The sequence below is a fragment of the Culex pipiens genome, chromosome 1 (genome assembly GCF_016801865.2).
Source record: "Culex pipiens pallens isolate TS chromosome 1, TS_CPP_V2, whole genome shotgun sequence".
Classification (NCBI taxonomy): Eukaryota; Metazoa; Arthropoda; class Insecta; order Diptera; family Culicidae; genus Culex; species Culex pipiens.
The window spans coordinates 42,163,318-42,177,729 of record NC_068937.1 but is presented as its reverse complement, the minus strand read 5'-3'; the positions used below and the strand labels follow the sequence as shown (position 1 = coordinate 42,177,729).

Here is a 14,412-nt window from a genome sequence, read left to right as displayed (position 1 = left end):
CATCCATGGACAAACTAATGTTTTTTTATAATTTTACCGGAAATTTAACAGAAATGATTTCAGCTATTCAATTTCACCCCCTTCAACGGTTATCACCAAACAAAAACAAAAACACAAGCCACAGATTGAAGCAAGAAAGCGAAATCGTTTTATCGCAAGTTGCAGTTTGAAACAAACGAGAAAAAAAACTCAGCAACGATGACGATAACGAGTGCGGGGACAAACAGAAGCTAGAGGAGAAATGCAGAGCAAAAAAGATTGAAAAGTGGGGGTGGTAAACAAACGATAATTTGTGTGGACTCGTCGTCGTTCAGTTCATGGATTTTTATCGATGACTCGCGACACGCCAAGGCGGGAAATTATTGCCGATAAGCAGCAGAGGTTTGTGGCTGCCGGCTGGCTATAAAACGTTTTAGATGGGGGTTTTGGATTTCGATGAATGCCAAACGATGGGGACATGTTATTTTCGGGTTGTGGTTGATTGGAAAATGGAAATTACGACATTTCAAATTGACAATTTAATTGCAATTTTTAATTGTCTAGTAGGACGAGATGTCTACTAAAACACTATAAACACTTTAAAATGATTCTAAATAGAGGCACAGATTCTGAGAATAAGGACACAAAATAGCACTTACTCAGCACTAAATAAATACGTTAAAATATTTACAAATGGATTTATTGTATTATTTGTGCAACTGTATTTTAACATCGATAGGGTTGTGACTCAACCGCAATTCTCAGTCAATGTAAATAATTGTACCGTTCACATGACAAGCCGTAGCTCGATTTAACGAACTTGTCCCCGATCGCACACGTCGATGGGAGATAATTTCTAATCTGTCCCATCAACGGTAGCTGCTCGTTGACATCTAATTATCACGTCGCACATTATTTGCTACAGAACGTCGTTTTGTCGATTGAAGGCAGGGAAAAAAACTTCCACACGCAAAGGGGTCATTCAATTTACGACACTCATAATAAATGCCATTATCGCGAGCGCGCAATTTCAAGAACGAATGACACTCCCCAACTTGATGACAACCCCGCCCCGTTGGTCATTTACAGCACCCTCCTGCAGGCTTTTCCAGGGTCATCGAATGTACCCGTTTCCCGAGCCGCCCATCGGAGATACTAATTTCAATGTCAATTATCGCCCCCACACTGCTGATGCTGATATTGGGTGTGTTTACCAATCCTGTTATACGAAGGGGTAAACAAATTCAGGGATGTCGAGATTGGCAACCGTCATCATCAGATTGTCACTTGATAACCGAGTCACGGGATCCGCCACCCAGCTTTCTGTTTGGAAATATTATCAGCAAACCACAGTACCATGGGGACGGCAAATACGCGCGCGAAATCAATTGACACAAACAAGACCACAAATTGTGTTACATGGTTCCGAACAAGATTTGTGGTGTCACTTTCAGACTAATCAACGGAATAACATGGTTTTGTGGTGATTCGATTGAGGAGGGGAACTGTTGAAAATCACTCAAAAATTTTGGTAGATGTAGCTAGTTTATTAACCTATTCAACATTCTAAACATATTTTATCTGTTTCTTCCAAGATTTGTTCATTGGTAACCTCTCAACATCACAAACAAAAATTTGGTAACCACTTCCAACTACAGGATAACTCTATTTCCAACCCTATCAACATCCGAAACAAAACGATTATTGACTTACTAGCCTTCTCAACAATCATTGGTAACCTGAACCTTCTGAACATACTTAACTAACATTATTGTCACGATTGGTAATCTTAAAAAATTTAAAACAAGATTTTGGTAGCATTTTCATCTCAACTCCAATCAATGATCACGAGGTTACCAATCCACTGCTACCAAAATCTTCAAGAAGCTGCTAATAATTTTGAATTGACAGGCATGATAAATTGCTACCAAACCGTAATGTACAATTTTGTTGAGATTGAGTAATTGAGTAAGTTACCATGCTACCAAAATATGGTGTTATAAATGTTGACAGAACCAGTAAGCGAATTATCATGTTCTGAAAAGGCTACCAATTTTCTTAGAAGAAAGGTTACCATCCCACTCTTGACCAAAACAGACCTAAGTTAGCAAAACAATTTCGTCGAAACTGCTACCGAAATCTTGTTGTGGGTTTGCAAGCTATTACAATAGTGCTACCATGATTCGTTGAATTCTGACTGATAAACGATGATAAAATGGCATCCAGAATCAAAAATCGAATGCTAAATAGGTTTGTTACCAAGTAGTAGTGTTAAGTGACTACCAATATTTACTTATAAGATTGATAAGTTTAACCTTTTTCAAAATTTATGAAAAAATCACCCTTCAAAGTAAATATCGGTAGCCACCAAACAATACTGCTTGGTAACAAACCTATTCAGTATTCGAAAAAAAGATTCTGGAAGCAGTATATTGGTAGTCTGTCAATCCACAACAAGATTTTGGTAGCAAGATTTTGGTTTTGACCAAATGGTTTTGCTAGCATAGAACTGTTTAGGTCAAGAGTGGGTTTGTTACCTCGCCTCTAAGAAAATTTGTAGCCTTTTCAAAACATGATAATTCGCTTACTAGTTCTGCCAACATTCAAAACACCTGATTTGGTAGCGTGGTAACTTACTTATCAGTCTTGTCAAAAATGCACAACAAGATATGGTAGCAATTTTTAACAGCAGCAGCATCACGTAGATTTTGGTAGCAGTTGATTGGTATCCTCCCCATCCCCACTATCAAATCCCCATCCCCACTAATAGAATTGGTAGCCACATTCACAATATGTTTATTCGCTTATCAGTTCTTTGAAAAATCCAAACACCATATTTTGGTGGCATTTGCTACCAATTTATACAAAAATTTACAACAAGATTTTGGTAGCAATTTCTACCATGATTGTCAATTCAAAATTGGTAGCAGCATGTTGTTTGCTTGCCTTGTCATCCTATCAATTTGAACTAGATTTGTTAGCAGTTTGTTGGTAACCTCCCTACTATCGAAGTTAAAATTGGTAGCCCTTTTCAAAACATGGTTATTCGCTCATCGGTTCCTTCGACATTCAGAACAACATATTATGGTAGCATGCATACTTACCAATCTTGACAAAAACTACAAAAATTGTTTTGGTAGCAATTTTCAATATAAATTCAATATTCAAGATTTGTAGCAGCATGCCATATGGGTACCAAACCTCCCTATCAATTTAAACTAGATTTTGGTAGCAGCCAGCGTTTCAAGGTCGTCTAACACCTCTCCGTTCCGGTTGTACCAGCTTTAAGGTCGATTCACACCTTACCGTTCTGCTATTTTCTAGGAAATCTCGATTAGATGTTTTGACGAGAGCATTTTCAACAGTGCACTCGCAGTATTTGCCGACCGCAAACATGAGCCGCGCGAGCCGAACAAATCTCATCCAATCTCACCGCTTCCGAGAGCCATGTTTGTCCCGTGTTTGTTGATTCGGGCATATCCGCGCGGTAGTCCACGGCAATAACAGTATTTTACGGGGTGGACTTGGTGACAAGCGGGCTTAGTGTGGTGTCTATTAGCGCCACCGGCGAAGAAGCGTTTATCCACACTTCCCCTTAATTGGAAGTGTCCACCGGGACGATGGGCGAATATGATGACTGCTAATTGGGCTTATCGGCGATAATATTTGCTCTTTTGGCGATGGGGTGACAGCGCGCTATTTTGTGTAAATTAAGCTTTTTGGCACATCACAGAGTGACGCAAATTTACTTTTGCGGGACAAAATATAGATGTGAGTGGAAATTTTTAAGGAGGAACTGTTAATGGAATGACCACACGAAAAGTTTAAATAAGAAATTCCAGTGGAGGAAAACCTAATACATATCGAGCAAAAATTAAAATTGTATTATCTGTAATAATTATCGATATTAAGAATTAGAATAAATAGAAATTGATACCTTCAAGAACTATCTCTACTTAATAATGGTTTATCGATTTTTAAAGCACAACGTAGATTCTGTTTGTTTTTTAAATCACCATTCCTAAATTATAAGCAATTGATTTTGATAATATAGCAACTCTGTAGAGTGGTATCGTGATATCTGCGAAGACAAAGGAAATAATATTACAAAAAAAATTTCAACAATCATTTTGATATGTAGTAAATATTCGACAAAATTATCAATAAAAAAATATTTCAAGGCTGACCATCCTTATACTTATAATTAAAAATGAAAAATTAACGTTTGATATGTACATTTGATTGTACAAGTTTTTAAAAGAAATTTATGTTTTTAAACATATTTTATTTGGTGTTTTAGGAAAAGTTTGATGGAGACAAAAACTTTTAATAAAATTTGTATTGGCCTTTAAACGATTCCAAGATATTGTCAGTTGCAAAGTTATGGCTGATTCAATGAAGCTGAACAAAACTCAACAAAACACATCTTGGCAACCAGGAAAGGGTTGAAATGCAAAATGACTTCTTTTGATATTTTACTCATGGACATAACTTTAATCAACTCTAAAAAATAAAGAAAAGTCGTTTGGCGAAAACGTAAAGAATTACTCATAAGTGTCATAAATTTGTAATTGAGGCAAGTTTTGAATTTTTCAAAAATTCACTGTAGGAATTAAACCGACAACTTCTATTTTGAAAATCATTAAAATAACCTAAATTTTTCTGTTACATAATGAAAAAATATTTTCGAGCAATTCCAGCTCAAATCGGGAATTTTTCTGATACTTTTGTACCCGACCCTCTCCGATTTCAAAGAAACTTTTTAGACATGTTATCCTAGGCCTATATAAGCCATTTTTGTGTATATGGAGCCAATTGTACTCAAAAATGACAGTTGAGAAGGGCGTAAGTTATTTAAATATTTTTGTATTTTGTAAATTAAAAATTACTGTATCTCAAAGCCGTTGCATCGAATCAAAAAGTGGTCAAAGACAAACTAGTAGGAAATTTGATGGGCTTTCTGAAAAAAATACACTGAAGGAAAAATACAAGCCAATTTCATGAGAATTTTCAATTTGTAAGTGTAAAAGTTAAATTTTAAGCTGATGTCACGATTTTTTTTTCGTTCAAAATTTTTGTGAAAATAGCCTTAAATGTGACAAAAAGACTCACGAAAAATGCAAGATGGTATGTCTCTCCTAAAAAAATGCAAAAATCAATTACTAAAACTTTTTTTTTGAAAAGTGCTCTAGACGTCAAAATTTTCTAAAACCGATAATGAGAATCGATTCCTCTGACAATTTTACATAAAAGTCTCCATATTGACCATTGTCCTATGTCCAATCCTTGTGAAGATACAGTGGTTTTAAATAAAAATGTTGAAAAAAATAGGTTTTTTGGTAGTTTTTGGCGCTTTCTATATGACAGACTTGATTTTTCAGTCTCGTAAATATTTCTACCGGAAAGCTCGTCCAATTTCCCATAAGTTTGCCTTGGACAGCGTTTCAATTGGATGTATGGGCTTACAGATATAAGCTTTATTACATTGCTCATAACTGAAAATAGAATATTTTTTCAGTGTGGTAAAAACCTGAATAGTAAATAAGCTTAGCATTAGCATTAGCATTAGCATTTGGAGGACGCCCCACCACCGGAAGGCTCCACAACGCTTATCCCTCTGTTTGGTCTGGTTGTGTTAGACCCTCATCCGGAACAATAATCCAACACGGGAGATACCATGTCTTCATCTTTTGATGAGTGTGTAATACAGCCCAGGGCATAAGGGGGTCCAGGCCGGGTCCAAGCTATCCTCAGGGATATGAAGGATCGTTAGTAAACACCTATGTAAAGTGCGCAAGGACCCCTACGTCACCTTAGTGGTATAGATGTTTGTAGGGAGGTTTTGGACTCAATGTTAGTAGGAGAGGTAGAACCCTAGGATACACCTCGAAAGGCGTTGCGGGTTGGTTGTAACAGTATTCCTAATTCCAGTCTATGCTCACCAAGTCGCCATGGTCTAGTGGTTAGCATTTTTGCTTACCAATCCAAAGGACGGGGGTTCGAACCCCGCCTTCGGCGACTTTGATTTTTCGTTTATATTCAGCATTTCAAGTATTTCTATGTCTTTAACTTTCTCGATGGGAGCAGATGGGAATCGAACCCAGAACCATTCGCTTACAAAGCAAACACTGTAACCATTCAGCCACAGCTGCTCCCTTAAACCTGAATAGTAAATAAGCTTATGTAAATATTAAAACGAGTCAAATTGAAAAGCTGTCCAAGGCAAACTTATGGGAAATTGGACGAGCTTTCCAGTAAAAATATTTACGAGACTGAAAAATCAAGTCTGTCATATAGAAATTACCAAAAACAACCAAAAACCCTATTTTTTCAACATTTTTATTTTTAAAACCACTGTATCTTCACAAGGATTGGACATAGGACAATAGTCAATATGGAGACTTTTGTGTAAAATTGTCTGGGGAATCGATTCTCACTATCGGTATTTGAAAATTTTGACGTAGACCACTTTAAAAAAACATATTTAGTAAATGATTTTTGTATTTTTCTAGGAGAGACATACCATCCTGCATTTTTCGTGAGTCTTTTTGTCACATTTTAGGCTTTTTTCACAAAAATTTTGAACGAAAAAAAAACGCGACATCACCTTAAAATTTAACTTTTAAACTTAAAAAATTAAAATCCTCATGAAATTGGCGTTTATTTTTCTTTCAGTGTATTTTTTTTCAGATAGCCCACCCCGAGCAACTAAACAAAAAAATCTGTTTTGAAAAATCTAATTTTTGGTTATGTTTGAGATATCAAAAAATACATCTATTGAGCTTTCATTTTTGGAAATGTCAAGATGACAAAAATTTAATTTTGTCACAAATTGGTTAAAATTCTTCTGTCGCCAATTTCCAAAAAAAAATCATGATCTAAAAAAATATGTTGGCATTATTTTTAATTGTAAAAGATTTATTTTATACCTACCGTCATCAGGGGTAACGTTGGGTCATACAAAAATACTGATATTGGTACTTGTGCCAAAATGTCGTGTTTGTCAACTTATACATATCCAAAAATTCGATTTTTCGAAAATAATTATGTTGCGCAATCAATTATTTTGTGTGCCTTATTGTATAGACAACTGCCAAAATTATATGAAAACCATTTTATGGACAAACTAATAATGCAAAATTACTTCATTGGTCATAGAAAAATACATACAAATTTTCATCCAAATAAAATAAAAACAAGTCAAATTGATTGTTAAAATTTAATTATAAAAATTAGGTTCACGGCCATTCTAGACAGAAAGTCTCTTGTTTGACAGCTTGTTTCAAGAGAATGAATAACCTGTCATTTTTGCATTAAAATTAAAAGTGATCAGAAAGTGTTTTTGGGAAACCCATTTACTGTTGTGTATAAAAATAAACATAAACAAGATTTCCAATTGGTCATTCAAAAGTTTACAATTGTATAGTGACTAACAGATTTTTTTTTATTTGTCTCTGGTATTATAATTCTATGTATTGAAAACACAATTCCCGCTATAATTTCGCACGCTTTCTGTCTCTCAGAAATGATTCGCATTCGTCAACTTGGCAAAATATATCAATTTTAAACACACAAAGCGCAAAGCTAATTTCTGGCTTGTCGATGATGACTAAAGACCGGCTCCGTTTCGTGTGGGCATTGTAATGCCAAAACACACACACACATACTCACACCCATGTACATATGAACTCTCTCAACCATGTGCGCTGATGACGTAATTTCTGCTCGTGGCTGATTGCGCGTGAAAAATGCCTCCACCAACAATCGCCCGATCATTTCAGTGTTTATAAACACCACACTGAGCCGGTCGGGTCGGGGTGGTCCCTTAACAAGGAAAGCGGCCGGCATTTTTCCACTGGCACAGTGGGAAAAATTGGCTGGAAAAGCGTCATAAAATCAGTTTAAGTCATTTTTATAGCGCGCGCGCCATTATGGCAGCGCGCACGCGAAACGTCAAACTTTTATGGCAATTTTGACACATTCACGCTTACTGTGCGCGTCAGCTGCGCGCTCGATTTCGCGTGATTTGCGAAAAAGGAAGGAAGTCGGAAATGCTGCTGCCACCACTTTTTTTTTCGCGTCGAATCAGCAAATCGCTTCGTGCGAAGGAATTCGCACGAAGGTAGCAGCTGTATGACACAACGCCGATTATGGCGAAATGGTTTGGCAGGCTGCCAAACGGCCCAGCTCTTCAAAGGTGTTTATAGCCGGTTACGACGGGTTGATTGCAAAGAGAGAGAGAGGTTGAACTTGCAATAGAGTGTTAAATCGGTGCGGCGGGGGTGGCTTTGGACGAACTTTTTGGAGGAAGTTATCGGGAAACCCAGTTTTTGAACGATTTTTAAGTTTTCCTAAATTTATGCAAAAATTCGCCAAGATGAATCATTCAATTATGGTAAAACGTCAAAGTCACTCAAACTGACAGTGAATTCAGCTCAACTCAGTAAGTGCACAGCCGGCTTGGCATTAAGTCAGCGGTCGAGTGCCTCACTGACTGGTAGGTAGTGCGGTTTGTTGCCCTGATGACACAGACCTTGTCCGAGGACGGCATCACCACGGAGCGTGTGTCCTGAGAGCGTGCCAAGAAAAGGCCTGGTCGAGCTATAAGCTGAACCCTGGCTTGAGACGTTGCATTCGAAGATTCGGTCGTACGAGATCGAGCTGTAGTAAAGTGTAATAGCGCATTGATTAGGTATTTGTTCTAGTTTGCAGTATGAAGACAATGCAGTTGAAACACGTGGAAGTAATTGTACGCATTGTACGTTTGTAGTGTTCAATGTTGTGCCGTTTCCATAGCGGAAAGTTACTTGATTTTTAACAAGATTTGTCTGTGACTTGGGAGATCTTTCGATTATTTAAGCCCATCCCTTTAAAATTAGAACCAATAAAGGAGCGTCAAATAATGTTTGTGAGTTTGGACTATTTTTACAACCATTTTTTTTTACAAGAATGAGTCCGTCCGGCAATGATCCAAAAAGAACGGTCAATGACAGTGATTGCCCGAAATTTGAAAGAGCTAGTCAAAAAGAAATAGGGAAATTGAAGTTTTCTAAGTCTCACCCAAACAACCCACCATTTTCTGGTGTCGATATCTCAGCAACTAATGGTACGATTTTCAATATTAAAACATGAAACATTCGTGAAATTTTCCGATCTTTTCGAAAAAAATATTTTGAAACAAGACTAACATTTTAAAAAGGCCAAACATTGAATATTATGCCCATTTAAAATGCTAGTCTTGATTTAATTTTTTTCAAAATATTTTTTTCGAAATGATAGGAAAATTTCACGAATGTTTCATGTTTTTACATTGAAAAGCGAACCATTAGTTGCTGAGATATCAACATTAGAAAATGGTAGGTTGTTTGGGTGGGACTTAGAAAACTTCAATTTTCCTGTTTCTTTTTATTTAACACTTGTAGCACCAACGGGGTCAAAACTTATGCGAAGCACCAAGGGGGTCAAAAAAGTTGGAAATGCAACTTCATCCGGCTGTATCTCGGCGAAAACTCAACTGATTTGGACTCTTCTTGTTGCATTCGATGCGGAAGAATGTCAAGAATCACCTACAACAAGGTAGATCCAAAAACAGATGCGTCTACCCTAAGTTACAATGAAAAAGGCATTTCCAACTTTTTTTACAAGTGTTCAAAGAGCCGGTGAAAATGCATTTCTAACTTTTTTGACCCCGTTGGGGCTACAAGTGTTAAGCCGCTGTATCTCAGCATCCAGAGGTCCAATCTTCAATGTATCTTAGACAATTTTATAGCAAATTTTCTGAACTTTTCAAATAAAATATTTTTAGAAATGGTCACTCAGGGTCACTATTTTTAAAAATCGAAAAACTGCAAATATTTTGCTTAAATCAAACTTTCGGTGGCTATATCTTGAAAACAAAACCCTTTATCAAAAAATCTGTCAAGTAAATTCAATTTTACATTAAAAAATTATGTCTAGTTTGTTTTTGCATAAAATTTCGATTGTTTCAAAAAATCACAATTTTTTCCAAAAAATCATAACTCGGCGGCAGATTTTTTTACCATGTTTCGCTATGGCTCAAAAGTTGCGGGTGTTTGTCTCCTAAAACATATCAAAGATCTCTAAAATAAAAAAATACGTATTTTGGGAAATTGAGTTCTTGTAAGAAAAAAGTTGATTAAAAAATCCGGAATTTTTTTTCCGTGTACCTATTTTTTTCTCAATAGTCCTCAACAATACCTACAACTTTGCCGAAGACAAGTGATCATAAAATTCACTCAAAAGTTACAGCTGTTTGAATATTTACGTACCATTTTTGTATGGACAGCAGCCAAAATTGTATGGAGACTTGTATGGGTGAACCAATGACACAAAATAGCTTATTTGGTCATAGGGAAGGCCCCCACAAAGTTTGAGCCAAATAAAAAAATTCAAAAAATAAAAATGGTCGAAATCAGCCGATTTCGTAGAGAGTTGCTCTATTGCGTTTTTGCCTTCCTCACCTCACTGAGGAAAGGCTATAAAATTACTCAAAAAATGAACTTCCCAATTGAACTTCCCAGACCTACCTGCATGTATACCTATCGACTCAGAATCAAATTCTGAGCAAATGTCTATGTATGTGGTGGGATGTTGATCAAAAACGTGTCACTCGATTATCTCGACATTGGCTGAACCGATTTTGTCCGTTTTGGCCTCATTCGATCCGTCTTGGGGTCCCATAAGTCGCTATTAAAAATTATGCAGTTTAGTTAAGTACTTCAAAAGTTATGCTAAAAAACGATTATGACTAAAGTTCGGAAGATTGTAAAAAGGGTGGTTTTTGTAAGAAAACCCGTCATGCTATACATTTTTAGAAAGGTATTTGAAAGACCTTTCCAAAGCGTCCAAAACATTGAAGATCTGACAACCCTATTAAAAGTTATACGCACTTAATTGTTATTTATGCACTTTTTAGAGGCCGAATCTCAGATATTTTGATGAAAACGTTGTCCGGATCTATCATGCAACCTGTCGTTGGATAGGTAATCAAAAGACCTTTCCAACGCGTCCAAAATATTGATGATCTGAAAGTATCAATTCTCGAAATCGTGAATTAAATTCACGAATGCGATTACGAGAATTGATTTTTTTCTGTGTATCAAAAGTTGTAAGCACTTAAGTGTTATTTATACACTTTTGGAGGGCGGATTTCAGAGATTTTGATGAAAACATTGTCCAGATATATCATGCGACCTATCTTTGGATAGGTGATTAAAAGACCTTACTAACGAGCACGAATTGAATTGAAGATTTGACTCCCCTATCATAAGTTGTTAGCACATAAGTGCCCTGAAATATGAAGATCTGACTACCCAATCTGATGGTATGAATAATGACTCAAGTTTATAGAACACTGAAAGGTACGCTCTTTTGTGTCTATTTCGGATAGAATTTAAATGTGAGGAAGGCACCAACCACCTAAGGGTGGATTAAGTAACGATTTTAAAAGTATTTTCATTATTTAAATACAAAAAGTCACAGAGTAAATCTAACAATTTTCACACAAAAAATGTAAAGAACGACTATATAATAGTTTGCCTTTATTTTCAAAGGGAAGACCTCAAATTGATCTGATGATCAGATATCAAAAAAAAGGTTCGGAACCGTTACTGGCATCTTTGGGCATAAAGAAGTTTCTGTCTCCCCTTTCTTTTTCGCAATTATTAAAATCGAATTTTATTCAAATACGACACTTTTAAAGTGAATTCAATGATCACAGCTTGAAGAAAAGACGTTTCCGAACTCAGAGATTTTTTTTTTTTGATGAATTCGTAAATGTTCTGCATTTTTTGGCAGAAGCACTGCTTAAGGGGTTAAATACATGTAGTAAATCACAAAATTTCATATTACAGAAAATTTATTAAATCCACTTAAAAGATGATTTTCAATCACTCCTGAAAGTTTCATGAAGATATATCATTATTTAACTGAGTTAGAGACGATTTAAGCTCAGAATTTTGCCATGCGCAAAGCAAACTGTCAAACTTTCTGAGCGTTTTTCTCTGAACACCAAGTTGATTTAATGTTGAGATATCGTAGCACCCGTTTTTTAAAACTGCTAACTTCAAATAGCTATATCTCGGCAATGATGCAACCTAATGTCTTTAAATTTGTTTTGTTAATAGATGAAAATGTATATTTTAATGCCCTGAAAAAAAAAACAGATTTTGAAAAAAGTTTAAGTGTGTGCTCAAACAAACCTCTGACATTTTTGCCGATTTACATGTATGTAACCCCTTAAGAATTTTGTGATACTATTTGCATTGAAATTTTGAAAAATGCTACATTTTCTTCTTCCTAATACTAAATTATAAAACTTTACTGGTTCAAAAGAACTCATAATTTCTTTTTTTACAATCTACAAAATAAAAATTACCGTCATTTAGGCGAATCGGGACTACAGTCTGAATAGGGACAGCACGTTTTAGAGCAGTTAAATGCATCAAATTTGGAAATGGATTTACAAATTTTGTTGCTCTGAACCTGATATACCCGAAACCACCCAAAAAAATCAAAATATTAGACTGCAACATTGTTTAAACAGCTGTCCCAATTCGCCCCATGTATCCCGATTCGCCCCAGATGACGGTAGTGCATTTTGCAAATTTGTTCCTAAAACACATTCGATTAAAATGATACTCTGTTAATCCTGATGTCATCAGATTGCAAACAACTTCAGTTGGAACCGAACTAGCGTTGCTCTTTCGAGCGCTCTAAGTTAGAAAAAAAAACATAATTTTATCACCAAACCAGGTGACACATTCCAATGCCAATGCCAGTGAACATGACATGACAGTTTTATATATTTGGTTGATATTCAAATAAACAGCACAAGTCCTTGTCACTCTTATGTTTTGATCACCCCATCAAACGCCACTATACGGTGTGCAAAATATTTTCTAAAAATAAAGTAACCCACAAACACACCCTCACCAACTTCCCAGTTCCACTTCCCTACCTTGTTCCGATCACGATCGCCAAAATAAAATAAACACACACACGTGAGCAACCGACCTAGGCGTGATCGCGTGTCAGTCGCCGCCCCGTCCGGATATCCAACAAATTCAGCAAACCGAATCCTGCTGTCCGCTTGACTGCACTCCCGCACGGGGGTCACGGCTCAACGAGTTCGATCTACGCCGATCTCACCGGTATCGCTCCACTAGTCTTCAACTCTTCCAGAAGCCGGTTTGCGAACTTTTCACCTCTGTGTCCAAACTATAATCGCGTACTCCATCACGCACCAACTGGACGACTTCACTGCGGACACAACTCGTACAAAGAGCGTTCTTTGTTGACTGATGGACAGATGACCCAGGTGTTTACGTCAACCAACAAACTATCGATTCGTACTGGGAGCTGTAAGCCACACTGTTTGTCTACAATCCAATCCAATCAATCCACTACTCATCAATATTTAAACTCCCCGTTTTTCTTTTTCGCTACAGCTGTCGTGTAGAGTGCGTGTTTGGAAGGTTAACCCCCGGCTTTTCAGGTTGCTCTACAAACTCACTACCTTGAACTATCGATTTTCACTGACTCATTAGGCAATTACTTCTTATCACTAAAGACGGGACACAACAAGAAGGGAACTGCTGCAATCAGGCCAAGAACACGATAAACAAAACAGTCAGTCACCAGAACCAATTAAGAGGGGGTACGATTGCAGGTAGATGGGACATCCCACCGCTGACGAAACACTCAACAAGTCCTCCGGGGAAAGTGTTCGGAAGAGGGACACGTCTGCCCGTTGTGGGTGATGGGATGAGACTGACCTAGCGCAGAGCTGACGACGGACGAGTGGAACCGCCGCCACAATACTGTTGTGGATGTTGTAGGTTGCACTTTTATCCGCACACGTGTTTGTGTTTGTAGTAGCAGCAGCTGTCTATGTGCCGGTATGTATGATGATGGGTGCGGTGAAGAGAGGCAACGAGGGGAAACTCTCTTGCCAAAACGTTGATTTGATTGGGTGGTGGGGTGGTTGTTGAGAGAATATTTATGGCCAAAAGATTTTTAATTTTTCAGCATTTTGTTGTTTTTTGCAAATCCGGAAAATACCCCTTTAATTGATGGTTTTCAGTTTGTTTCACTGCTTGACTGTAATTTGCTGCCAAAATAAGTGTCAAACTTAACAACAATATCGAAAAGTATTACTTTTATGTTTATTAAAAGTTGGTTATTTCCTTTTTATGGCCGTTCAAAGTTACCCACTCAAAAAACGTATTTTTCATCGAGAAAAACACATTTTTTTAACTCTGACATTATTCATTATTTTAGTAAGTTTTTTTCTTATCTTTTTCTTACTTTCGGTAACCCCTTAACTACAAGCAACAATTGTTCCAAAATGGATTATGATGTAACACACAGCTGAAAGGAACTCCAAAACTCTGTTATGTATTCCAAAAGAAC

At 36.9% G+C, this 14,412-nt stretch overlaps 1 protein-coding gene across 3 annotated transcripts in view; it reads right to left on the bottom strand.

Annotated features, from left to right (window-relative positions):
- The window catches only part of LOC120425692 (uncharacterized), a 59,086-nt gene that overhangs the window by 19,698 nt on the left and 24,976 nt on the right, over nucleotides 1-14,412 (bottom strand). The window contains exon 1 of one of the 3 annotated variants that reach the window (XM_039590317.2): nucleotides 12,959-13,767. The exons of 1 other annotated variant lie outside the window; for it this stretch is intronic. The gene's annotated coding sequence lies outside the window, so the exon portion shown is untranslated. Of the gene's footprint in view, nucleotides 1-12,958; nucleotides 13,768-14,412 lie in introns of those variants that run through there. One more of the 3 variants, XM_039590448.2, reaches the window with a different exon arrangement.